The sequence below is a fragment of the Bombina bombina genome, chromosome 1 (genome assembly GCF_027579735.1).
Source record: "Bombina bombina isolate aBomBom1 chromosome 1, aBomBom1.pri, whole genome shotgun sequence".
NCBI lineage: Eukaryota > Metazoa > Chordata > Amphibia > Anura > Bombinatoridae > Bombina > Bombina bombina.
Genome location: NC_069499.1, coordinates 1526701702 through 1526729260, shown reverse-complemented (window position 1 = coordinate 1526729260; position 27559 = coordinate 1526701702).

The following is a 27559-nucleotide window of genomic DNA, read 5'->3' as shown; positions in this document are numbered from 1 at the left end:
TAACAAGATATTCAACCTGCTAAATCAACCAATTATACTGATGACCATTAAGTTGATAAAATAAGAATAAATGTAAAAATAGCAAACTGTGTCTCTCATAATGATCTCAAAAAATATATAAAAAAATATCAAAACAAGAGTAACAAAAGTTCAAATCAACAGTTTAAATCAACATTCCAGTGATATTGGGAAAGTGTTTTTTAGATGTCAGTTCAGTGATAAACCAATATTTGTATATCTAAAAGTTCCTTCTGTCGAAAGGAGTCATGCTTCACTTCAAGCAATAAAGATAAATCTGTATTTGATATGAATTACTCTCTTTTGGTGGTTACTTACAACACTTGATATAGGCACCCGGAAACCTTCTGGGGAAACGCGTATCCCAAGTCCCGTAGAATTTCAAAGTGAAAAAGTTAAAGAAGATACCCCAAAAGCCTGTGCTCAAATTTACAAGTGTCCTAACACTGGCACATAAGACCTAAAGATATCCTGGAATAGGTCTCTAGTGCCGCTTTGAGTGAGGTAGGGAGTTCATCCACTGAGTGGTCAGTAATGAACTGCTGTAAAGGAAATGTCCCAAGTCAAGGGTAAGAACTTACTCAGTCGGTGTCCTGGCGTGAAGAGAGCCCTCTGAAGAGCCGTGATCAACAGCACCTCAAAAGGCCAAGCACACCCGGTAAACCTAAACGTTCACCTCCTTGACATTGAGGGATTATCTGTTTCCTTGATAGATACAGCTAAAATACTCAGAACCGCCAATGCTTTTTGTCTGCTTGTTCCTGCACAGCTTGCTTCGTCCCGTCAGAACAACGCCAAAGTGCTCCAAACCCTCACTTGGTCAGGTGACTGCAATCCACCAATTGAGAGAGATCTTTCAGAAGGATTACAGTACTGTCAGACTCCCGGACTTGAAGGTCCACGGCTGTATAGGGAAATTCTGGTAGAAAAGTTCATGGAATCAGCCTGCACGATGCTTCATTTAAAATGTCCAAATTTATTCAACAAATTTAAAAGGATAAGCTGCTGAAAACACAGCTCACAAAGGTAGTACAAGGTAACAATCTAACATGTTTCGACCATAGCCTTAATCATAGATAAATTTAAAACACCTGTGTTTAAAAATAAATACCCTGTGCTAACATTTCATTGGTCAATCACTGAATGTATGCAAAGCAATCTGTGAATTGCTCCTTTAAACCTTGGTTATCCTATGTATGTCACCAAGAAATGAAACAAATCCGGTTATATAACTGTTATTGGCAATCTTTAGGATAAGTTGAATGTTACACATGCTGTGAACCTCTAGACACACCACCACTAGCCACAACATACATACTATATATATTATCCTATCTGCAAATTACCAATTCACATTTGTATTAATTCACATTTTTATTATATATGTCTTTGTTACTAATATTTGACTCTAAGTAAAAACAAAGACAAAAACAAACACAAACTACCCTAAGGAGCTATGTTCACATGTGCTGAAATGGCACTAAAAATGCTATATTTATATTTTAATAAAGTATTGAATTATATGTGAATATAATATGATAATATATAGTGTCAACCTTTAACTGTGGATAAGCACTCTCCCCAATCCAATTCCCAATCTCTATTTCTAGTTACATAGTACCGGAGTCAATGTGTGTCTCATACTTTGCTAAATGCTTCCTACTGCACTATCAATACCTAATGTTAAGTTTATAATTTAATGTTGTTTGTATTTTAGTTTGTATTTTAGTGAACTTCTGCATCTTCCCTATGTTTTATTTTTAATTAATCACATCTCTATGTGTGTTACTATCCCTGATACTGTGGAAGATATATTTTGCTGAATTTATCTTATCTTAAAGGTCTCACGCAATATTGGAACTCTGAGAGCCTCAGTCTCAAGCTATACCTGAAATGGGTTACTTGCAAAATATAATGAGGGACAGTATTGCTTTTCTATTTAATTTAATTTAATTATTCCCAGAAATGTATGATGTCATAGATAGAATTGTAACCCTTAGGGACCCTGGTATCCAGGGTAAAGATCCAAAAGGCCTCCCGCTTGAATAACAATTTGTTTAAATCTCCCCCTCCCTTGGGTTTCATAAGACGTTCTAAGATCATCCATCTAAACGTCAAATTGGAACAATTATGTTCACTTATGAAGTGTTTTGCCAGTTCTGACTTGGCATCTGATCTCTTGATGTCCGACAAATGTTGTTGTATTCTCTCCCTGGCTTCCCTTGAGGTGGAACCAATGTATTTCTTGCTTGTGCATGTACACCATGCCATATATATAATAAATTTTGACCTACAGTTTACACAACTTTCTATTCGGAACTCTTTGTTGTTAGTCTCTGATCTAAACTTGTCGCCTTTTTGGATAAAGCTACAGGGAATGCATGGACCATAGCCACATCTAAACATTCACTTGGAAGTCAACCAAGCGCTCCCTGTCCTGTTTTGTGGTAAATCAATAGGTGACAAAATGTTCCCCAGTGTTACCCCTTTTCTGTAGGAAAACCTGCAACCTTTGTTCAATGTCTCTGTCAGGCCCTCGTCAGCTGTCAATAACGGTAAATGTTTTCTGATGACCCTACATACTTCCTGATAATCAGAGGAGTATTGAGTGACAAAAGTCACCTTTTCTGTGTCATTAGAAACATTTGATTTGACGGCTTTGAGAGTGTCTTTAAGTAAGGACTTCCTGTCCAACGTATCCACTTCTTTTTTCATCTTTTTAAATGTTTGTTTGTTATAACCTCTCTCATAGAATCGCCTGGTAATTCCTTGACTGTGTGTTTTATATTCTCTCTCGCTTGAACAATTCCTTTTGATCCTTACGTATTGCCCTTTAGTTATTGATTTAGTACACTGGGTGGGTGGTTACTTCTACCATGTAGAAGGGTGTTCCCTGAGATAGGTTTCCGGAAATTCGAAGTTTTCACAGCATGTGTAACATTCAACTTATCCTAAAGATTGCCACTAACAGTTATATAACCGGATTTGTTTCATTTCTTGGTGACATACATAGGATAACCAAGGTTTGCATACATTCAGTGATTGACCAATGAAATGTTAGCACAGGGTATTTATTTTTAAACACAGGTGTTTTAAATTTATCTATGATTAAGGCTACAGCCGAAACATGTTAGATTGTTACCTTGTACTACCTTTCGGCTAGATTACAAGTCTTGCGTTAGCCTTAAAAAGCAGCGTTAAAGGGTCTTAACGCTGCTTTTTAACGCCCGCTGGTATTACGAGTCAGGCAGGAAAGGGTCTACCGCTCACTTTTTTTCTGCGATTTTAGCATACCAGAAATCCCCTTACGTCAATTGCGTATCCTATCTTTTTAATGGGATTTGCCTAACGCCGGTATTAAGATCGCCTTAAAAAGTGAGCGGTACACCCTCTCCTGGCAAGACTCCTACCACATTTTAAAGTCAGTAGTTAAGAGTTTTATGGGCTAACGCCGTAACATAAAGCTCTTAACTAAAGTGCTACAAAGTATACTAACACCCATAAACTACCTATTAACCCCTAAACAGAACCCCCCCCCCCACATCGCAAACACTATAATACAATTTTTTACCCCTAATCTGCCGACCGGACATCGCCGCCACTTTAATAAATGTATTAACCCCTAAACTGCCGCACTCCCGCCTCGCAAACACTAGTTACATTTTATTAACCCCTAATCTGTCGTCCCTAACATCGCCGACACCTACCTACATTTATTAACCCCTAATCTGCCGCCCCAACGTCGCCACTACTATATTAAATGTATTAACCCCTAATCCTAAATCTAACCCTAAGTCTAACCCCCCTAACTTAAATATAATTTAAATTAAACGAAATAAATTTAACATAATTAAATAAATTAATCCTATTTAAAACTAAATACTTACTGATAAATAAACCCTAAGATAGCTACAATATAACTAATAGTTACATTGTAGCTAGCTTAGGATTTATATTTATTTTACAGGCAACTTTGTATTTATTTTAACTAGGTACATTAGTTATTAAATAGTTATTAACTATTTAATAACTACCTAGCAAAAATAAGTACAAAATTACCTGTAAAATAAACCCTAACCTAAGTTACAATTACACCTAACACTACACTATAATTAATCTAATTACCTAAACTACCTACAATTAATTACAATTAAATTAAATAAACTAAATTACGAAAAAAAAACCCCACTAAATTACAGAAAAAAAAGAATTACAAGAATGTTAAACTAATTACACCTAATCTAATCCCCCTAATAAAATAAAAAAAGTCCCCCAAAATAATAAAATTCCCTACCCTATACTAAATTACAAATAGCCCTTAAAAGAGCCTTTTGCGGGGCATTGCCCCAAAGTAATCAGCTCTTTCACCTGTAAAAAAAAAGACAATACCCCCCCAATATTAAAACACACCACCCACACACCCAACCCTACTCTAAAACCCACCCAATCCCCCCTTAAAAAAAAACCTAACACTACCCCCTTGAAGATCCCCCTACCTTGAGCCGTCTTCACCCAGCTGGGCACAAGTGGACCTCCAGAGGGGCAGAAGTCTTCTTCCGATCCGGGCAGAAGAGGACATCCAGACCGGCAGAATTCTTCATCCAGACAGCTTTCTTTCATCCGGAGCGGAGCGGGTCAATCTTGAAGACATCCGACGCGGAGCATCCTCTTCCTTCTTGATCCGACGACTGAATGAAGGTTCCTTTAAGTGACGTCATCCAAGAAGGCGTCCCTTTACTTCCTATTGGCTGATAGAATCCTATCAGCCAATCGGAATTAAGGTAGGAAAAATCCTATTGGCTGATGCAATCAGCCAATAGGATTGAAGTTCAATCCGATTGGCTGATCCAATCAGCCAATAGGATTGAGCTTGCATTCTATTGGCTGTTCCAATCAGCCAATAGAATGCGAGGTCAATCCTATTGGCTGATTGGATCAATCTTTAGTACAAAGCAACAATTACAGCTGCATCATTTACTTATTTTAAAGGTACTTACACAAAACAAATTCCATTCATGCCTTGTATCAGAGAAGAATTTTACTGGAGTCAATCAATTTAGTCCCAACCAGAAATTGTGGCTTATCATAATCTTCTTCTAAATAAGATCATTTTTCTGCTAACTCCAGATTAATGTTTTGCACCCTATAGGTTTAGCCAATGGTGTTTCCCATGAGGCATAGTGATTAATGGGTCCATGCCTGATTGCATGTATCTTCTTTAGGAAGACACATCCAAAAGGGTAACTTGAATGCCCAACAAAGAAGAAAGAGAAAAAGACTCAGAGGGGAACAATCATAGATTAATAGATTGCTCTAAATGATGATGCCCAATGACCACTAATATTAGTATGAGACTTATCAGACTTATAAACATGTGGATATACTTATGGTATTGAAAGGGCTTTGTCGAAGGCTCATGTGGACTTAATGAGAATGGCAAACTAGATACCAAGTAATGTCTTTTCATGAGTTGATGAAATGCAATATGAAGTTAAAGGGACATAAAACAAGTTGGGATAGAGACAAAATATAGTAATATGTATTTTAATTACTTTGCCTGCAAATTTATACTGCAATGCCTTGCCATTAACCCTTTCTTTTAAGTTTCTTAATTGTAAAGCTCTAACAACCCCCACACATTTCCTTCTATGGCTGTATCTATATCCATCTTTGATTTGGTAAAATGCAAGACTTTACACTCATTATCTGCTGGAGCATGCCTAGAAGCTAATAAGCTGTTGTGAACTTAGTTGAAATACAATGCCTGTGTTTCTGATGCTAAACACTAATAAGGGGGTTGGATCAGACTACTCCAGACAGCATGGCTATGTAACTAATGCAGCTTATTTTTGAAAATTATTTTAAAATACTTGCCAGTATTTTTTTTTTTTTATTATTGCAAACAATTTTTACTTAATTAGCCCTTTTAGGATATGTACAGAACTTAACATGTTTAATGGCACTTTAAAGAGCCTTGAAAGGACTTACCATTATGTTGCATATGTATGCATAATATATACGGGATCCACAATGACTCATATTTTATCACGTTTTGCTTGTATTTTGCATAAATAAAAATTGGTCATCCCTTCATAAATCATTTGTACGAATCATAGCATTTTTATTTTATTTACAGAACCAGAGGATTGTTTGATATCTGATTTTGGGACATTTTCTTGTATTAGGTATCCTATTGAAACATAAGCTCAACATCTGCTGCTATTGATAATATAACAATAAACATTTTCCAATAAAGTAAACCATTAAGTCAAAATTAAAATTGTATGATTCAGATAGAGAATGCCATTTAACAAAAAACTTTCAATTTACTTCTGGTATCTACTTTGCTTTGTTCTTTTGGTTTTCTTTTGTTGAAAAGCATACTTAGGTATGATTCGGAGGAGCAATGCTGATTGGTGGCTACACTTATATGCTTCCGTGATTTGCTTACTCAATATGTTTAGCTAGCTCCCAGTAGTGCATTTCTGATCCTCCAATAAAGGGCACCAAGAGGATGGAGCAATTTTAATAATATAAGTAAATGGGAAAGCTAGTTATAACTCTATGATGTTTTTGATTTATGATGTTTTTGATTGATGTCCCTTTAAAATGTCCACATTTGTAATGTATGTTAGCATTTGCTATGTTTGTGATGACTTCATATTTTAAATGCAACATTTCAATGTGGGATTTCTTTGATTATACCAATCTCAACCTATATTTTCTACCATGTTAAAGTTAAAAATTAAATGCATTTTGATCTTAAGCAGCATGATGCCTAAATTCACTATAATTCTTTGTTTCCATAGAAACATTTTAATCAGAACTGTACATGCGATTCTATTTATTAACACCTTCTGGTATAAAGGTAAACAGAATTGTATCAAACATAATTATGTAATAGAATTATTATTCATTTTAGAGCAAGTGAGAAAGAAGGAACGAGAGTAAAATAGAGAGATTTTTTATTACAAATTACAAAAAGCAATAACATAATACAATTCAAACCAGTATTTTGAAATAACAGTAAAGAATGATTATCACAGCAATTGTATATTGTGTCTGCAAAAAAAAAAAAAAAGCTTCAAAATCAAACTACCTGCTATTTACTTGCAAGCGTATATTGACCGTGTGTCACAACAAAAATCGTAATGCTTTCAACATACCTTTGTGTGTAAAATACAAGTAAACAAAACGAGTACATTCAGAGAGAGTATTTTCTGAAGCATGCTTCATGCTAATGAAAAATAAGAAACAGTATATCCATTTAAATTACGGAAATACAGAATTTAAAATGATTAAAAAGCACACTAGAATATACCACAGAGACAATGAAAGTTAATAAGTAATTATAACTGGCTCAAGTACAGCCTATATTAAGCATGTCTCTTCATCTCGGCAAGTACTGCAGCCTCAAGAGGACTTGTTCTCATTGTGGTAAAGCGTAATGTTTACAGCTAATTAGAGGGGATATAGGCTGGTATAGCGGCTCAATTAAGAGCCCAAATGAGAAAGATTACAGAAAATGCAGATATGGCATCTGGTCATGAGAAGATCACAACAGGAGCCCAGGCAGTAACAGCCAGGGTAGAAAAAACATTGCTTTATAGGTTTTATCTGATTTTATTATATTTTCATTTTAAGGAAGTATCCTGACATAATAAAATATCTAATCTATTAATTTATCTGTGTGTATATGTATGTAGATGTATATATATATATATATATTTATATATATTTATTTATTTAATCAAGAACATTAAAGGGACAGTCTAGGCCAAAATAAACTTTCATGATTCAGATAGAGCATGTAATTTTAAACAATTTTCCAATTTACTTTTATCACCAATTTTGCTTTGTTCTCTTGGTATTCTTAGTTGAAAGCTTAACCTAGGAGGTTCATATGCTAATTTCTTAGACCTTGAAGCCCACCTCTTTCAGATTGCATTTTAATAGTTTTTCACCACTAGAGGGTGTTAGTTCACGTATTTCATATAGATAACAATGTGCTCGTGCACGTGAAGTTATCTGGGAGCAGGCACTGATTGGCTAGACTGCAAGTCTGTCAAAAGAACTGAAAAAAGGGGCAGTTTGCAGAGGCTTAGATACAAGATAATCACAGAGGTTAAAAGTATATTAATATAACTGTGTTGGTTATGAAAAACTGGGAAATGGGTAATAAAGGGATTATCTATCTTTTAAAACAATACAAATTCTGGTGTAGACTGTCCATTTAAGGAGAGGACGCAATTGCTAAAAGAGTTCTATTAGATACATTGTATATAGGCACAACTGCCCAAGCAAAAAGTCAATTAACGTGGTGCAGACCCTTCAAAATTTATATTATAAAAAACAAAATAGGGAGAGTTACCGGGAACGGATATACAGAAGCGGAAAATATTTACACGTGGTGTATGATATACATGGAAATGCTCGTACAAGATAGTATTAGTTATATCAAGAGAGACCACCTCAAGTCTAGCTACACCCGGCTGCTCGCAGCACCCCTATATATGAGGGGCTTAACGCTGTGCGGGTGATGTTAGCGATCTAAGTGGACAAGCAAGTGGACTCCCTGAATATGTACAAGGCAAAACGAGAAAGCACAATTATGCAAGTGTCGCTCATACACATATTTCACATCTAGCAACCATTGATCATATATATTCACAGTTCCAAGCAGAAGCCTGTATGCAGGATGGAGCGATGTTAAAGCACAGGTGCAGAGAACATGTTAGTATTGCTGGATGTAAGCAAGCGAAAGCCAAGTTGAGTTAGGTAAAGCTCAGTCTTAGCAAGAAATATATGACCTCAAGCGGAGACTTTTTCAACATTCACAGTCTTTTTAAGACATAGAGCTGCGTCTTATCCCATATCAAAACAGCTTGTGACTTTTAGTACCGTAAATTCCCTTAATAGGGTCATCCATTCATAGCAGGTACTTTGATAGATATTGTAGCTTTCATATATCAGGTGTCAGCATTTGTATACTAATACGACCTTATTTTCGGACACTCTGGTTCCAAGTATCCACGTTGTTGAGTGCTTCTTGAACACATTAAAGTTCCATGTTAGCGTTATGCTTATGTGTTTCATTAAATTTTCACTTGCATGGATCTGCTCCCATGATGTGGAGGAGGGACTTTTTATGATTTAAAATGATTTGAGAGTTTTTTTCAAAAGAGTGCTGAAATCCCTGTCTTTCTTTACCAGGATTCTGTTCCCGGTAATTCTCCCTATTTTGTTTTTTATTATATATATATATATATATATATATATAATTGCATAGGCAATTATCCCCGCTTGCCTTTACTTGCCTAGATGTGCTAATAACCTATGCAATAATTTCTATTGATTTACTTATGCGATATGGAGGATTTTAATCTCATGTTTTTATCTCCACCTAATTTTAATTAATATATATATGTGTGTGTAGGTATGTATATGTGTGGGTATGTATATCAATTCTATTGGCTGATTGCATCAGCCAATAGGATTTTTTCACCTTTAATTCCGATTGGCTGATAGAATTCTATCAGCCAATTGGAATTAAAGGGACGCCATCTTGGATGACATCATTTAAAGGAACCTTCATTCGTCGTTAGTCGTCGGAAGAAGAGGCTGCTCCGCGATGGATGTCTTGAAGATGGATCCACTCCACATCGGAAGGATGAAGATAGAAGATTCCGTCTGGATGAAGACTTCTGCGGGCATGGATGAAGACTTCGGCCGCTTGGATGAAGACTTCTGTGGGCTTCGATGAGGACTTCTGCTAGTTCGTTGAGGATGGATGTCGGGTCTTCAAAACTGTAAGTGGATCTTAGGGGGTTAGTGTTAGGCTTTTTTAAGGGTTTATTGGGTGGGTTTTATTTTTAGATTAGGAGTTTGGGCATTTAAAAAGAGCTAAATGCCATCTTAAGGGCAATGCCCATCCAAATATCCTTTTCAGGGCAATGGGGAGCTTAGGTTTTTTTAGTTAGTATTTTATTTGGGGGGTTGGTTGTGTGGGTGGTGGGTTTTACTGTTGGGGGTGTTTGTATTTTTTTTTTACAGGTAAAAGAGCTGATTTCTTTGGGGCAATGCCCCGCAAAAGGCCATTTTAAGGGCTATTAGTAGTTTAGTTTAGGCTAGGGTTTTTTTTTTATTTTGGGGGGCTTTTTTATTTTGATAGGGCTATTAGATTAGGTGTAATTAGTTTAAATATATTATAATTTTTTTTATTTTGTGTAATTTAGTGGGGGGTTTTGTAATTTAGGTAATTGTATTTAATTTAGGTAATTTATTTAATTGTAGTGCAAGTTTATGCTTTATTGTAAGGCAGGTTAGGTTTTATTTTACAGGTAAATGTGTATTTATTTTAGCTAGGTAGTTAGTAAATAGTTAATAACTATTTAGTTACTATTCTACCTAGTTAAAATAAATACAAACTTGCCTGTGAAATAAAAATAAAACCTAAGCTAGATACAATGTAACTATTAGTAGTTATATTGTAGCTAGCTTAGGGTTTATTTTACAGGTAAGTATTTAGTTTTAAATAGGAATAATTTAGGTAATGATAGTAGGTTTTATTTAGATTTATTTTAATTATATTTAAGTTAGGGGGTGTTAGGGTTAGACTTAGGTTTAGGGGTTAATAAATTTAGTATAGTGGCGGCGACGTTGGGGGCGGCAGATTAGGGGTTAATAAACGTAGGTCGGTGGCGGCGATGTTAGGGGCAGCAGATTAGGGGTTTATTTTATTTAACTAGTGTTTGCGAGGTGGTTTAGGAGTTAATATAAAGTAATCAGCTCTTTTACCTGTAAAAAAAAATACAAACAACCCCCCCAACAGTAAAACCCACCACTCACACAACCATCCTCCCAAATAAAAACCTATCTAAAAAAACCTAAGCTCCCCATTGCCCTGAAAAGGTCATTTGGATGGGCATTGCCCTTAAAAGGGCAGTTAGCTCTTTTGCTGCCCAAAGTCCCTAACCTAAAAATAAAACCCACCCAATACACCCTTAAAAAAACACTAACCCCCTGAAGATCGACATACCAGGAGACCCCTTCATCCAAGCCGGGCGAAGTGGTCCTCCAGATGGGCAGAAGTCTTCATACAAGCTGGGCAGAAGTGGTCCTCCAGACGGGCAGAAGTCTTCATCCAGACGGCATCTTCTATCTTCATCCATCCGGCGCGGAGCGGGTCCATCTTCAAGGCATCCGATGCGGAGCATTCTCTTCATCCGACGACTAACACAGAATGAAGGTACCTTTAAGTGATGTCATCCAAGATGGCGTCCCTTAGATTCTGATTGTCTGATAGAATCCTATCAGCCAATCGGAATTAAGGTAGAAAAAATCCTATTGCCTGATGCAATCAGCCAATAGGATTGAAGTTCAATCCTATTGGCTGATCCAATCAGCCAATAGGATTGAGCTCACATTCTATTGGCTGTTCCGATCAGTCAATAGAATGCGAGCTCAATCCTATTTGGGGGGTTGGTTGTGTGGGTGGTTTTACTGTTGGGGGGTTGTTTGTATTTTTTTTACAGGTAAAAGAGCTGATTACTTTGGGGCAATGCCCTGCAAAAGACTATTTTAAGGGCTATTGGTAGTTTAGTTTAGGCTAGGTTTTTTTTTTATTTTGGGGGGGGCATTTTTGTTTTAATAGGGCTACTAGATTAGGTGTAATTAGTTTAAATTTCTGTAATTTGTTTATTATTTTCTGTAATTTAGTGTTTGTTTGTTTTTGTACTTTAGCTAATTTAATTTAATTTAGGTACTTGTATGTAATTTATTTAATTGTATGTAATTTATTTAATTATAGTATAGTGTTGGGTGTAATTGTAACTTAGGTTAGGTTTTATTTTACAGGTACTTTTGTATTTATTTTAGCTAGGTAGTTTTTAAATAGTTAATAACTATGTATTAACTATTCTACCTAGTTAAAATAAATACAAACTTGCCTTTAAAATAAAAATAAATCCTAAACTAGCTATAATGTAACTATTAGTTATATTGTAGCTATCTTAGAGTTTATTTTACAGGTAAATATTTAGTTTTAAATAGGAATAATTTAGTTAATGATAGGAATTTTTAGTTAGATTTCTTTTAATTATATTTAAGTTAGGAGGTGTTAGGGTTAGACTTAGATTTAGGGGTTAATAACTTTAATATAGTGGCGGCGACGTTAGGGTCGGCCGATTAGGGGTTAATAAATGTAGGTAGGTGGCAGCGATGTTAGGGATGGCTGATTAGGGGTTAATAATATTTAACTAGTGTTTGCGAGGCGGGAGTGCTGCGGTTTAGGGGTTAATATATTTATTATAATGGCGGTGATGTCCAGTTCGGCAGATTAGGGTTTAACATTTTTCTTTTAGTGTTTGCTATGTGGGAGGGCCTCGGTTTAGGAGTTAATAGGTAGTTTATGGGTGTTAGTGTACTTTTTAGCACTTTAGTTAAGAGATTTATGCTACGGCGTTGTAGTGTAAAACTACTGACTTTAAAATGCGGTACCAGTCTTGACAGGAGAGGGTCTACCGCTCACTTTTTGGCAGATTCATAATACCGGTGCTATGCAAGTCCCATTGAAAAAAGAGGATATGCAATTTTTCGTAAGTGGATTTGCAGTATTTCCAAGTCTGGCCAAAAAAGTGAGCTGTACACCTGTACCTGCAAGACTCGTAATACCAGCGGGCGTTAAAAAGCAGTGTTAGGACCGGCTAACGCTGCTTTTTAAACCTAACGCAAAACTCATAATCTAGCCGTAAATTTGTCATTCTTCATCTTTAATGTAGTTGTAATACCTATAGCTGGGGAGCCATGCTAATCCGCTTCTTTTTCGTAAACTCTAGGGCTGCGCTAATAAGAGAATTAGAGCCTGGAGTCTGTGAAGAAGCAGATTAGCGAGGCTCTCAAGCACGCTATAAGTAAGTATACCTGATACATGCAGCAAGATAACATTTACATTTGTATTAAAGATATCTAATGTAAATTTTAATGAATATTCAGTTTTTGGTTTGTTTTAAACTAACCAAATACCTGATACTGTAGCAAACGAATATTCTGAAAACTATTTTTTTAGAATATTCGTTCTAAATGATTTCTCCAAAACAAATTATTCATTGCTGCTGTGTCTAGTGAGAAGGTAACAAAATAGGTAAGGTGATGCATTATTAGATTGGTCTTTGGCGTGTAAATACATATATAAAAAGTTTATGGGTCCCTTCATATTTATAAATATATTCAAGACCCATATACAGAGATGGCAGAAGCTCTGTTTATTCCAAGAAAATTGTTTCTGACAAGAGGTCATAATTTAAGGTTGGAGGAAAGGAGATTTAATCTCCTGCAACGGAAACATTTTTTCACTGTAAGAGCAATAAAATTGTGGAACTCATTACCAAAGGAGGTAGTGAATGCCAATACCATAGATACATTTAAAAATAGTCTGGATAAATTTCTGTATATAAACAAAATTCATGGATATGATTGCTAGTATTAAATGGGTCACATTTTAATGGGGTTATTTAAGCTTAACTGGAGCTTTTTGAAAGTATTTTAGATTTGTATAGGTTGAACTCGATGGACTTCAGTCTTTTTTCAACCTTATCTACTATGTTACTATGTTACTATGTTCACTTTAACCTATGACATCTTCTAAGGTGCATTATTGGCTATTAAAGATATTAAATTCTTCCAGTACAAACTCACTGGTTTTATAATGTTCAAAATGTTTGTTTAGATATATAGATAGCATAAAAAACATATAGTTTAGGGACAAGTTTACCCCTTCATCAGATCACCACATGAGAGATGGAAGCAATGAAGAAGAGTTTACTATAAACAATGCTAGAGCTGGCTGTCAGGATCAAATGGATGATAGGAGAAGCAAGACTGAGCTGAAAGACCTCTCAATTTTAATGGATGAGTGTTCTTTTACAGTGAAGGCTACATATACTAACATAATATGGTATTAATGGTATTCTTCAAATTGCGGAAGAATATCAAATAATGCTTTGGGCTTACTGTGGCCTTAGTTATTTGACTTCAATAATATAGTAAGATATACTGGACTGTTTTTTTTTACAGCTCTTTTATTGGCTGGCAAGAACACTTATCCTTCAGGATATGGTTGTTTTCTTCTTTTGGTGTGGCCATTGGCCTCCTCTACACATATGCGGATTCTGCAATCTATCCCCGTAGTTTCAGGTTCCCCTAAAACTGAAGTTAAGAAGCAGCGGTCTTAAGACCAATGTTCCTTAACTTGTCTGCCACCTCTGAGGTGGCGGACAGCAATCATCCCGATCAGATACGATCGGGATGATTGACACCCCCTGCTAGCGGCCGATTGGCCGCGAATGTGCAGGGGGTGGTATTGCACAAGCATTTCATGAGAAATGCTTGTGCAATGATAAATGCCGACAGAGTATGCTGTCGGTATTTATCAATGTGTGGCGGACATGATCCGCTGCAGCGAATCATGTCCACCCGCAAGATGATAAATTGGCCCCTATGTGTTAGATGTAAAGAGAGTTGAAGTGGGTTAAATAACTAAACTCTTGCTTGTTCCTGTCCTGCAACTATTCTGCGGTTCTGGCAGGTCTCCATATCTGTTATATTTACTGGTGATATTCATCCTTTGGGGACTGTTTACCATACTTACCATACCCTTTTTAAGGATTTTTAATGGTGATTTATTTAATGGGGGCATATAGAAAATTTTAAAGTAAGAGTGGGTGGGGGTAGGGCAGAGTATAATATATACAAGAGGTTAGTGGTTAAAGGCAAATAGCCAAATTTGAGTTTTATAATCTCCTAACCACTAATACCTCCTGCCACAGATTTAAAGTTAAAAGCAAGGTACAACTAACAAGTAATTGTAAATAGACTTACAAATAAGAATAGGTAACTTAAATCTGTGAGAAAAATTTCACCAACTGAGCCCTATCAGAGTCAGAGATAGATTTGTATTATTTAGAAAAAAAAAATTTCTTATCCATTCATACACTAAAGTTTATTAAGTAAATATATTTAACCACACATACATTTAGCAAGAGCTAAAAATTAAAAACACTGCACCCAGGTTGAGCTATAGTTTTTTTGAATTAATCTGAAATCAGCATATAGAGTATCTTGCAGCATGAATATAAATATATGCTAAGCCCTTACAATCCGAGGGCTAAATTAAGTTTAGTTTTACCAATTATATTATAAAGCTGCAATTTACCAGACCAACGAGGGTGAGCAAGTTAAAAAAGGGAAAGACAAAGCTTATCCCAGAGGACCCCTGACGTACGTTTCACAAAAAACGCTTCCTCAGAGGCCCCTTTGGTAAAACTAAACTTAATTTAGCCCTCGGATTGTAAAGGCTTAGCCTATATTTATATTCATGCTGCAAGATACTCTATATGCTGATTTCAGATTAATTCAAAAAAACTATAGCTCAACCTGGGTGCAGTGTTTTTAATTTTTAGCTCTTGCTAAATGTATGTGTGGTTAAATATATTTACTTAATAAACGTTAGTGTATGAATGGATAAGAATTTTTTTTTTTTCTAAATAATACAAATCTATCTCTGACTCTGATAGGGCTCAGTTGGTGAAATTTTTCTCACAGATTTAAGTTACCTATTCTTATTTGTAAGTCTATTTACAATTACTTGTTAGGCATATAGAAAATATCTAGATGTGCTACTGAGTATAGGGATCAATATGGCCAGGTGCAATTTACTCTGAGGCTTGGGATATGGATCTAGGAGCTATGAGATTTTGCAATCTCTGATTACTTTATGTTTGCCACTGTTGTTACCCTTTTATTTTTGGGGCATACTGCATTTTGTGAAATATGATGAGACGTTGTGAAATTATTTAAGAACAATTAGTTTCCTTAATTTAATTTAGCTATTCTCCTGCTGTCAGACACCTATATGATAGGATGAGATGTGTTTCAATTTACTATATGATATTTTGATTCCCAAATCATATATGAACCATACTATTCACCCTAGGTTCCCATCTTTTATTAATAATACTCCACTGATGATCCTGGGTTGGGGACACTTGTACAGTATCTGGGTAGTTTGCTCTTAAATATTATGCAGTTTACTATAGTTCTCGTATTTGATCAATCCTCTTCTTTAGCTCCAAATTCAATAACTGCCTTAACATATAGGTTATTTAATCTGATTAGGTCTTTCTGCTTTATAATATATTTTATAATAGGCTTGTGCATTCTTTTCATTACGAATGAAAATTCATAATGAAAATACTGCAGGTGAAATATTTAAAATTTTCATTCATTTAACAAAAATATTTTTATAAATGTTCCCCGACTAATTCAGTTTTTATTTAGTTCATATGAACTGAATATTTCTCTGCTGCATATATATTAATATACTGATAATTCTAAACTTATTAATCCTGTTACTACATGTTTGGGATGCAAGAGTCACCCTATTTACTTCATTTCTCTGCAACCCACCTGCAATCAAGTCATTAATTAAAAAAATCTAACCCAAAACTTGTTTCATGCTTGCATCCCATATGCATAATGTAAAGTTAATTAGCATGAAGGACATATTCTCTTGATGTTAGCAGTTGAGTGTAGCATGGACAATGCTCATGTTTGCTTTTGAAAAGCTGGTGTACACTGTTAACACAAATGGTAACAGACCAACCAGCACTAACCCCCCTATAACCATCACTATACTTGCCAAACTCCCAAAATAATCAAACCCCAAACTGCCAATAACCCCATCATAAACCCCTGGATAAACCCTCCTATGCGTCTAACCTCTAAACTGACATTACCACTAGACTTGAGCAGCTCTGATATCCATCGCTCTAAGCCTCCTATCAGTTTTGTTCTGGGAAGAAGGGTTGTGATTAGCGCAGCTCCCCAGAGCTCTATGGGCAAGTATTTTTTCTTTTACCGCTTATTTAAAGGAAACCAATTTTGTTAATATACGGGTAGATTTAGAGTTTTGTCGGTAAGGACCCGCGTAGCTAACGCCGGCTTTTTTCTGGCTGCACCATAAAAATAACTCTGGTATTGAGAGTCCACATAAAGGCTGAGTTAGGCTCCAAAAAAGGAGCGTAGAGCATATTTAACGCAGCTTCAACTCTCGATACCAGAGTTGCTTACGGACGCGGCCAGCCTCAAAAACGTGCTCATGCACGATTCCCCCATAGGAAACAATGGGGCTGTTTGAGCTGAAAAAAAACCTAACACCTGCAAAAAAGCCGCGTTCAGCTCCTAACTCAGCCCCATTGTTTGCTATGCGGAAACACTTCCTACGTCTGCACCTAACACTCTAACATGTACCCCGAGTCTAAACACCTCTAACCTTACACTTATTAACCCCTAATCTGCCGCCCCCGCTATCGCTGACCCCTGCATATTATTATTAACCCCTAATCTGCCGCTCCGTAAACCGCCGCTACTTACATTATCCCTATGTACCCCTAATCTGCTGCCCTAACATTGCCGACCCCTATATTATATTTATTAACCCCTAATCTGCCCCCCACAACGTCGCCTCCACCTGCCTACACTTATTAACCCCTAATCTGCCAAGCGGACCTGAGCGCTACTATAATAAAGTTAATAACCCCTAATCCGCCTCACTAACCCTATAATAAATAGTATTAACCCCTAATCTGCACTCCCTAACATCACCAACACCTAACTTCAATTATTAACCCCTAATCTGCCGACTGGAGCTCACCGCTATTCTAATAAATGTATTAACCCCTAAAGCTAAATCTAACCCTAACACTAACACCCCCCTAAGTTAAATATCATTTACATCTAACAAAATTAATTATCTCTTATTAAATAAATTATTCCTATTTAAAGCTAAATACTTACCTGTAAAATAAATCCTAATATAGCTACACTATAAATTATAACTATATTATAGCTATTTTAGGATTAATATTTATTTTACAGGTAACTTTGTAATTATTTTAACCAGGTACAATAGCTATTAAATAGTTAAGAACTATTTAATAGTTACCTAGTTAAAATAATAACAAAATTACCTGTAAAATAAATCCTAACCTAAGTTACAATTAAACCTAACACTACACTATCATTAAATTAATTAAATAAAATATCTACAATTACCTACAATTAAACCTAACACTACACTATCAATACATTAATTAAATGCAATATCTACAAATAACTACAATGAAATAAACTAACTAAAGTACAAAAAATAAAAAAGAACTAAGTTACAAAAAATAAAAAAATATTTACAAACATCTTACAACAATTTTAAACTAATTACACCTACTCTAAGCCCCCTAATAAAATAACAAAGCCCCCCAAAATAAAAAATGCCCTACCCTATTCTAAATTACTAAAGTTCAAAGCTCTTTTACCTTACCAGCCCTGAACAGGGCCCTTTGCGGGGCATGCCCCAAGAAGTTCAGCTCTTTTGCCTGTAAAAAAAAACATACAATACCCCCCCCCAACATTACAACCCACCACCCACATAACCCTAATCTAACCCAAACCCCCCTTAAATAAACCTAACACTAAGCCCCTGAAGATCATCCTACCTTGTCTTCACCTCACCGGGTATCACACCGATCCCTCCTGGCTCCGATATCTTCATCCAACCCAAGCGGGGGCTAGACATCCACTGAAGAAGTCCAGAAGAGGGTCCAAAGTCTTCATCCTATCCAGGAAGAAGAGTAGATCCGGACCGGCAACCATCTTCTTCCAAGCGGCATCTTCTATCTTCATCCGATGAGGACAGGCTCCATCCTGAAGACCTCCACCGCGGACCCATCTTCATCCGGCGACGTCCAACTGAAGAATGACGGTTCCTTTAAGGGACGTCATCCAAGATGGCGTCCCTCGAATTCCGATTGGCTGATAGGATTCTATCAGCCAATCGGAATTAAGGTAGGAATATTCTGATTGGCTGATGGAATCAGCCAATCAGAATCAAGTTCAATCCGATTGGCTGATCCAATCAGCCAATCAGATTGAGCTTGCATTCTATTGGCTGTTCCGATCAGCCAATAGAATGCGAGCTCAATCTGATTGGCTGATTGGATCAGCCAATCAGATTGATCTTGATTCTGATTGGCTGATTCCATCAGCCAATCAGAATATTCCTACCTTAATTCCGATTGGCTTATAGAATCCTATCAGCCAATCGGAATTCGAGGGACGCCATCTTGGATGACATCCCTTAAAGGAACCATCATTCTTCAGTTGGACGTCGCCGGATGAAGATGGGTCCGCTGTGGAGGTCTTCAGGATGGAGCCAGTCCTCATCGGATGAAGATAGAAGATGCCGATTGGAAGATGATGGTTGCCGGTCCGGATCTACTCTTCTTCCCGGATAGGATGAAGACTTTGGAGCCTCTTCTGGACCTCTTCAGCCGCCGGAAGATGGATCGCCAGCCCCCGCTTGGGTTGGATGAAGATTTTTTAACCAGAACGGATCGGTGAACCTGGTATGGTGAAGACAAGGTAGGATGATCTTCAGGGGCTTAGTGTTAGGTTTATTTAAGGGGGGTTTGGGTTAGATTAGGGGTATGTGGGTGGTGGGTTGTAATGTTGTGGGGGGGGTATTGTATGTTTTTTTTTACAGGCAAAAGAGCTGAACTTCTTGGGGCATGCCCTGCAAAGGGCCCTGTTCAGGGCTGGTAAGGTAAAAGAGCTTTGAACTTTAGTAATTTAGAATAGGGTAGGGCATTTTTTTATTTTGGGGGTCTTTGTTATTTTATTAGGGGGCTTAGAGTAGGTGTAATTAGTTTAAAATTGTTGTAATATATTTCTAATGTTTGTAAATATTTTTTTATTTTTTGTAACTTAGTTCTTTTTTATTTTTTGTACTTTAGTTAGTTTATTTCATTGTATTTATTTGTAGGAATTGTATTTAATTTATTTATTGATAGTGTAGTGTTAGGTTTAATTGTAGGTAATTGTAGGTATTTTATTTAATTAATTTATTGATAGTGTAGTGTTAGGTTTAATTGTAACTTAGGTTAGGATTTATTTTACAGGTAAATTTGTAATTATTTTAACTATTTTAGCTATTAAATAGTTCTTAACTATTTAATAGCTATTGTACCTGGTTAAAATAAATACAAAGTTACCTGTAAAATAAATATTAATCCTAAAATAGCTATAATATAATTATAATTTATGTTGTAGCTATATTAGGATTTATTTTATAGGTAAGTATTTAGCTTTAAATAGGAATAATTTATTTAATAAGAGTTAATTAATTTCGTTAGATTAAAATTATATTTAATTTAGGGGGGTGTTAGTGTTAGGGTTAGACTTAGCTTTAGGGGTTAATACATTTATTAGAATAGCAGCGAGATTCGGTTGGCAGATTAGGGGTTAATAATTGAAGTTAGGTGTCGGCGATGTTAGGGAGGGCAGGTTAGGGGTTAATAAATATAATATAGGGGTCGGCGGTGTTAGGGGCAGCAGATTAGGGGTACATAGCTATAATGTAGCTGGCGGCTCTTTGCGGTCGGCAGATTAGGGGTTAATTATTTTAGGTAGGTGGCGGCGACGTTGTGGGGGGCAGGTTAGGGGTTAATAAATATAATATAGGGGTCGGCGATGTTAGGGCAGCAGATTAGGGGTACATAAGGATAACGTAGGTGGCGGTCGGCGATGTGGGGGGACCTCGGTTTAGGGGTACATAGGTAGTTTATGGGTGTTAGTGTACTTTAGAGTACAGTAGTTAAGAGCTTTATGAACCGGCGTTAGCCCAGAAAGCTCTTAACTACTGACTTTTTTCTGCGGCTGGAGTTTTGTCGTTAGATTTCTAACGCTCACTTCAGACACGACTCTAAATACCGGAGTTAGAAAAATCCCATTGAAAAGATAGGATACGCAATTGACGTAAGGGGATCTGCGGTATGGAAAAGTCGCGGCTGAAAAGTGAGCGTTAGACCCTTTTTTGAGTGACTCCAAATACCGGAGGTAGCCTAAAACCAGCGTTAGGAGCCTCTAACGCTGGTTTTCACGGCTACCGCCAAACTCCAAATCTAGGCCATAGTCTTTTATCTAAATTATTTTATGCATTCATTCAGATATTGATTTTGTTAAAACAAAACAAATATCCAAATTTTTGTTACGAATGTGCATCCATAGTGAAATGAATGCACATCTCTTATTACCACTATCACAAAAACTCCCCATAAACTATTAACCCATAAACTGCCCCTTCCCTCATCACAGATACCCCCTACACTGTTGACTCCTTTTTTACTTTTATTCTATGGCCCCTAATTATCAAGGTCTGGCAGACCTGATCCGACAGTGCGGATCAGGTCTGCCAGACCTCGCTGAAGACGGCGAGCAATACGCTCTCCCTATTCAGCATTGCACCAGCAGCTCACAAGAGCTGCTGGTGCAACGCCGCCCCCTGCAGACTCGCGGCCAATCGGCCGCCAGTATGGGGGTGTCAATCAACCCGATCGTACTCGACCGGGTTGAATTTCGACGATATCTGTCCACCTGCTCAGAGCAGGCGGACAGGTTATGGAGCAGCGGTCTTTGTGACCGCTGCTTCATAACTGCTGTTTCTGGTGAGCCTGCAGGCTAGCCAGAAACATGGGGCATCAAGCTCCATACGGAGTTTGATAAGTATGCATCTATGTTTTTACTAAGGGGGCCTTAAATAAAGGGGTCTTGTGGGTTTGGCAGTTTGTGTTAATAGAGCAGGGGTGTCTTTGTGATGGGGTAGTGGTACTTTAGAGGTTAATATTGTCGGTGGGTTATTTGTGATGGGGCATTGACCATTTAGGAGCTAGTAGTGTAATGGGTATTATATTAACTGGGGTTAGAGTTGGTTTAGGAATTATTTTTGTAAGGGGGTATTTGCAATTTATGCAATGGCAATAGTAGTAATTAGTGTAGGAGGGTATTTGCAATGGCAAAAGTGGTAATTTAGAGGTTAATATCTTAGAGGGTATTTATATGGGGTAGTGACAGTTTAGGGGTAAATGGCATAGGGGTTATCTCTAATTGGGGTTGTGGTGGTTTAGGAGTTAATAGTGTAATGGGAAGAAAAGAGGGAAATATTTACGCATTTTATTATTTGTTTGATAACTTTTTGGTGTCTTCACTAGACATTACACTAGCACAACCATTTTCTTTGCGCTAGTACAATAGTTAGCTCACACAAAATTATTGCAAAAAAATGAGTTATATTTATATTTAATATTTAAAGGACCCAAAAATGACATGCTCTAATTTGTTAGAACATATCATTTCAACACCATCCACCCTGCACTGCTGTGTGTTTAACCTTGCAAAGAGTTTAAACACACAGTAGAAGTACTGCTCGGGCACTGATCCAATCGGCAGTGATTTTTACACAGCTGAGTTGTACAACTTGAACAGCAGTCTTTTCCACTCGACACCAGCAGTGCTCTGTGGGTCCCAAGATGTAATTCTACTGAGTGTTAAACCCTTTGTGAAGGGTTGTTAGTTTTAAAATTACATGTTCTAACGTATTAAAAACACATACGCCTAGATTTAGAGTTCTGCGTTAGCCGTCCAAACCAGCGTTAGGGGGTCCTAACGCTGGTTTTGGCCGCCCGCTGGTATTTAGAGTCAGTCAGGAAAGGGTCTAACGCTCACTTTCCAGCCGCGACTTTTCCATACCGCAGATCCCCTTACGTCAATTGCGTATCCTATATTTTCAATGGGATCTTTCTAATGCCGGTATTTAGAGTCTTGGCTGAAGTGAGCGTTAGAACTCTAACGACAAGACTCCAGCCGCAGCAAAAAGCCAGGAGTTAAGAGCTTTCTGGGCTAACGCTGGTTCATAAGGCTCTTAACTACTGTGCTCTAAAGTACACTAACACCCATAAACTACCTATGTACCCCTAAACCGAGGTCCCCCACATCGCCACCACTCTAATAATTTTTTTTAACCCCTAATCTGCCGACCGCACACCGCCGCAACCTACATTATCCCTATGTACCCCTAATCTGCTGTCCCTAACATCGCTGACACCTATATTATATTTATTACCCCCTAATCTGCCCCCCCCAACGTCGCCGCTACCTACCTACACTTATAAACCCCTAATCTGTCTACCGGACCTCGCCGCCACTATAATAAATGTATTAACCCCTAAACCGCCTCACTACCGCCTCAAAAACCCTATAATAAATAGTATTAACCCCTAATCTGCCCTCCCTAACATCGCCGACACCTAACTTCAAGTATTAACCCCTAATCTGCCGACCGGACCTCGCCCCTACTATAATAAATGTATTAACCCCTAAAGCTAAGTCTAACCCTAACCCTAACACCCCCCTAAATTAAATATAATTTAAATCTAACTAAATAAAATAAATCTTATTAAATAAATTATTCCTATTTAAAGCTAAATACTTACCTGTAAAATAAACTCTAATATAGCTACAATTTAAATAATAATTACATTGTAGCTATTTTAGGATTTATATTTATTTTACAGGCATCTTTGTATTTATTTTAACCAGGTACAATAGCTATTAAATAGTTAATAACTATTTAATAGCTACCTAGTTAAAATAATTACAAAATTACCTGTAAAATAAATCCTAACCTAAGTTATAATTAATCCTAACACTACACTCTCAATAAATTAATTAAATAAACTACCTACAATTACCTACAATTATCTACAATTAAATCAACTAAACTAAATAAAAAAAAACAAACAAACACTAAATTACAAAAAATAAAAAAAATTACAAGAATTTTAAACTAATTACACCTACTCTAAGCCCCCTAAAAAAATAACAAAGCCCCCCAAAATAAAAAAATGCCCTACCCTAATCTAAAATAAAAGTTTACAGCTCTTTTACCTTACCAGCCCTTAAAAGGGCCTTTTGCTGGGCATGCCCCAAAGAATTCAGCTCTTTTGCCTGTAAAAAAACATACAATACCCCGCCCCAACATTACAACCCACCACCCACATACCCCTAATCTAACCCAAACCCCCCTTAAAAAACCTAACACTAAGCCCCTGAAGATCTCCCTACCTTATCTTCACCACGCCGGGTATCACCGATCCGTCCAGAAGAGGCTCCGAAGTCTTCATCCTATCCGGCAAGAAGAGGTCCAGAAGAGGCTCTGAAGTCTTCATCCTATCCGGCAAGAAGAGGTCCAGAAGAGGCTCCGAAGTCTTCATCCTATCCGGCAAGAAGAGGACATCCGGACCGGCAAACATCTTCATAGGATTCTATCAGCCAATCGGAATTAAGGTAGGAAAAATCTGATTGGCTGATTAAATCAGCCAATCAGATTCAAGTTAAATCCGATTGGCTGATCCAATCAGCCAATCAGATTGAGCTCGAATTCTATTGGCTGATCGGAACAGCCAATAGAATGTGAGCTCAATCTGATTGGCTGATTGGATCAGCCAATTTGATTGAACTTGAATCTGATTGGCTGATTCAATCAGCCAATCAGATTTTTCCTACCTTAATTCCGATTGGCTGATAGAATACTATCAGCCAATCGGAATTCGAGGGACGCCATCTTGGATGACGTCCCTTAAAGGAACCTTCATTCGTCGTCTAGTTTTCGGGAGAAGAGGATGTTCCGCGCCGGAGGTCTTGAAGATTATTATTATTATTATTATTATTATAATTTATTTGTATAGCGCCGCCAAATTCCGTAGCGCTGGGTACAATGATAGGGGTATACAATGACAAAGATTTGTGATACAATACAAAACATAACAAGACTAAACAAATCTAGCACAGGAGGAAGAGGGCCCTGCTCCGGAGAGCTCACAGTCTATAGGTTTAGGGTGCAGAGACATAAGGTTGGGGTAGCTTGTTACATCGGTTGTATTTGCAACAGTGAGTCAGGCAGTTCATGTACATGTATTAGCTTGGTTCGGATGCGGGATGGAGGAGAGATGGTAAGCCTCTCTGAATAGGTGGGTTTTCAAGGATCTTCTGAAGCTATACAAGGTTGGAGTCTGATGGAGTGGGGTAGAGAGTTCCAGAGGACAGGAGCAGCACGTGCAAAGTCTTGGAGGCGGGTGTGGGATGTAGAGATAACAGGAGTGTAGAGACGTAGGTCAGAGGTTGATCGAAGAGGACGGGATGGGGAGTATTTCCCAATGAAAGAGGAAATATAGTTGGGAGTTAGACTGTTGAGTGCTTTGTAGGTTAGGGCTAATACTTTAAATTGTATTCTGGAGTGTATGGGGAGCCAGTGTAGAGACTGGCAGAGTGGAGCAGCTGATGTAGATCGTCGACTTAGGTGGATGAGTCTAGCAGAAGCATTCATAATAGATTGGAGGGAGGAAAGGCAGTGTTTTGGAAGGCCATGTAAGAGTAGATTGCAATAATCAATGCGTGACAGGATGAGGGAATGAATAAGTATTTTTGTAGTATTTTGAGTAGGTGTGAACGGCATGATTTGGTAAGCGTTTGTATATGTGGGTTGAATGTGAGTTCTGAGTCTAGTGTGACCCCAAGGCAGCGGACCTGGGGTGAGGTGTTGAGAATAGAGTCTCCAACATCAGAGAAATGTCAGGTGTTGGATGTCTCGAAGAGGGGGGAATAAGAAGCAGCTCAGTTTTGGACAGATTGAGTTGGAGGTAGTGTGAAGACATCCAAGAGAAAATTGCAGAGAGGCAGTCAGAAATCTGGTTGAGTAAAGAGGGAGAGATATCAGGAGAGGAAAGATAGATTTGGGTATCATCAGCATATAGGTGGTACTGGAATCCAAAGGAGGCTATACGTTTTCCAAGGCAGGATGTATAAAGAGAGAAAAGCAAGGGACCCAAGACAGAGCCTTGCGGTACTCCAACTGAGACAGGCATAGGATCACAAGATATGTTGTTAAAGGAAACTGAAAACGAGCGGTTTGAAAGATATGATGCAAACCAGGAGAGGGCTGTGTCTCGGATGCCATATGAATGTAGTATTTTTAGGAGGAGAGGATAGTCAACTGTGTCAAAAGCTGCGGACAGGTCAAGAAGAATCAGTAATGAGTAATGGCCTTTTGCTTTGGCTGATAACAGGTCATTTGTTACTTTAGCAAGAGAGGTCTCTGTTGAGTGTTTAGGGCGGAAACCAGATTGTAGTGGATCAAGTAAGGAGTTAGTTGTGAGAAATTGAGTTAGCCGATTATAGACTAGTCGTTCGAAGATGTAGCCGCTCCTCGTCGGATGGATGAATATAGAAGATGCTGCTTGTATGAAGATGTTTGCCGGTCAGGATGTCTTCTTCTTGCTGGATAGGATGAAGACTTCGGAGCCTCTTCTGGACCTCTTCTTGCCGGATAGGATGAAGACTTCAGAGTCTCTTCTGGACGGATCGGTGATACCCGGCGTGGTGAAGATAAGGTAGGGAGATCTTCAGGGGCTTAGTGTTAGGTTTTTTAAGGGGGGTTTGGGTTAGATTAGGGGTATGTGGGTGGTGGGTTGTAATGTTGGGGCGGGGTATTGTATGTTTTTTTACAGGCAAAAGAGCTGAATTCTCTGGGGCATGCCCCGCAAAAGGCCCTTTTAAGGGCTGGTAAGGTAAAAGAGCTGTAAACTTTTTATTTTAGATTAGGGTAGGGCATTTTTTTTATTTGGGGGGGCTTTGTTATTTTTTTAGGGGGCTTAGAGTAGGTGTAATTAGTTTAAAATTCTTGTAATCTTTTTTATTTTTTGTAATTTAGTGGGTTTTTTTTGTAATTTAGTTTAGTTGATTTAATTGTAGATAATTGTAGGTATTTGTAGGTAGTTTATTTAATTAATTTATTGATAGTGTAGTGTTAGGTTTAATTGTAACTTAGGTTAGGATTTATTTTGCAGGTAATTTTGAAATTATTTTAACTAGGTAGCTATTAAATAGTTATTAACTATTTAATAGCTATTGTACCTAGTTAAAATAAATACAAAGATGCCTGTAAAATAAATATAAATCCTAAAATAGCTACAATATAATTATTATTTATTTTGTAGCTATATTATGGTTTATTTTACAGGTAAGTATTTAGCTTTAAATAGGATTAATTTATTTAATAAGATTTATTTTATTTCGTTAGATTTAAATTATATTTAACTTAGGGGGTTGTTAGGGTTAGGGTTAGGCTTCAGGGGTTAATACATTTATTATAGTAGCGGTGAGGTCCGGTTGGCAGATTAGGGGTTAATACTCTAAGTTAGGTGTCAGTGATGTTAGGGAGGGCAGATTAGGGGTTAATACTATTTATTATAGGGTTTTTGAGGCGGTTTAGGGGTTAATACATTTATTATAGTGGCGGCGAGGTCTGGTCGGCAGATTAGGGGTTAATAAGTGTAGGTAGGTAGCGGCGATGTTGGGGGGGGAGATTAGGGGTTAATAAATATAATATAGGTGTCGGCGATGTTAGGGGCAGCAGATTAGGGGTACATAGGGATAATGTAGGTTGCGGTGGTGTCCGGAGCGGCAGATTAGGGGTTAAAAGTGTAATGCAGGGGTCAACGATAGCAGGGGTGGCAGATTAGGGGTTAATAAGTGTAAGGTTAGGAGTGTTTAGACTCGGGATTCATGTTAGGGTGTTAGGTGCAGACTTAGGAAG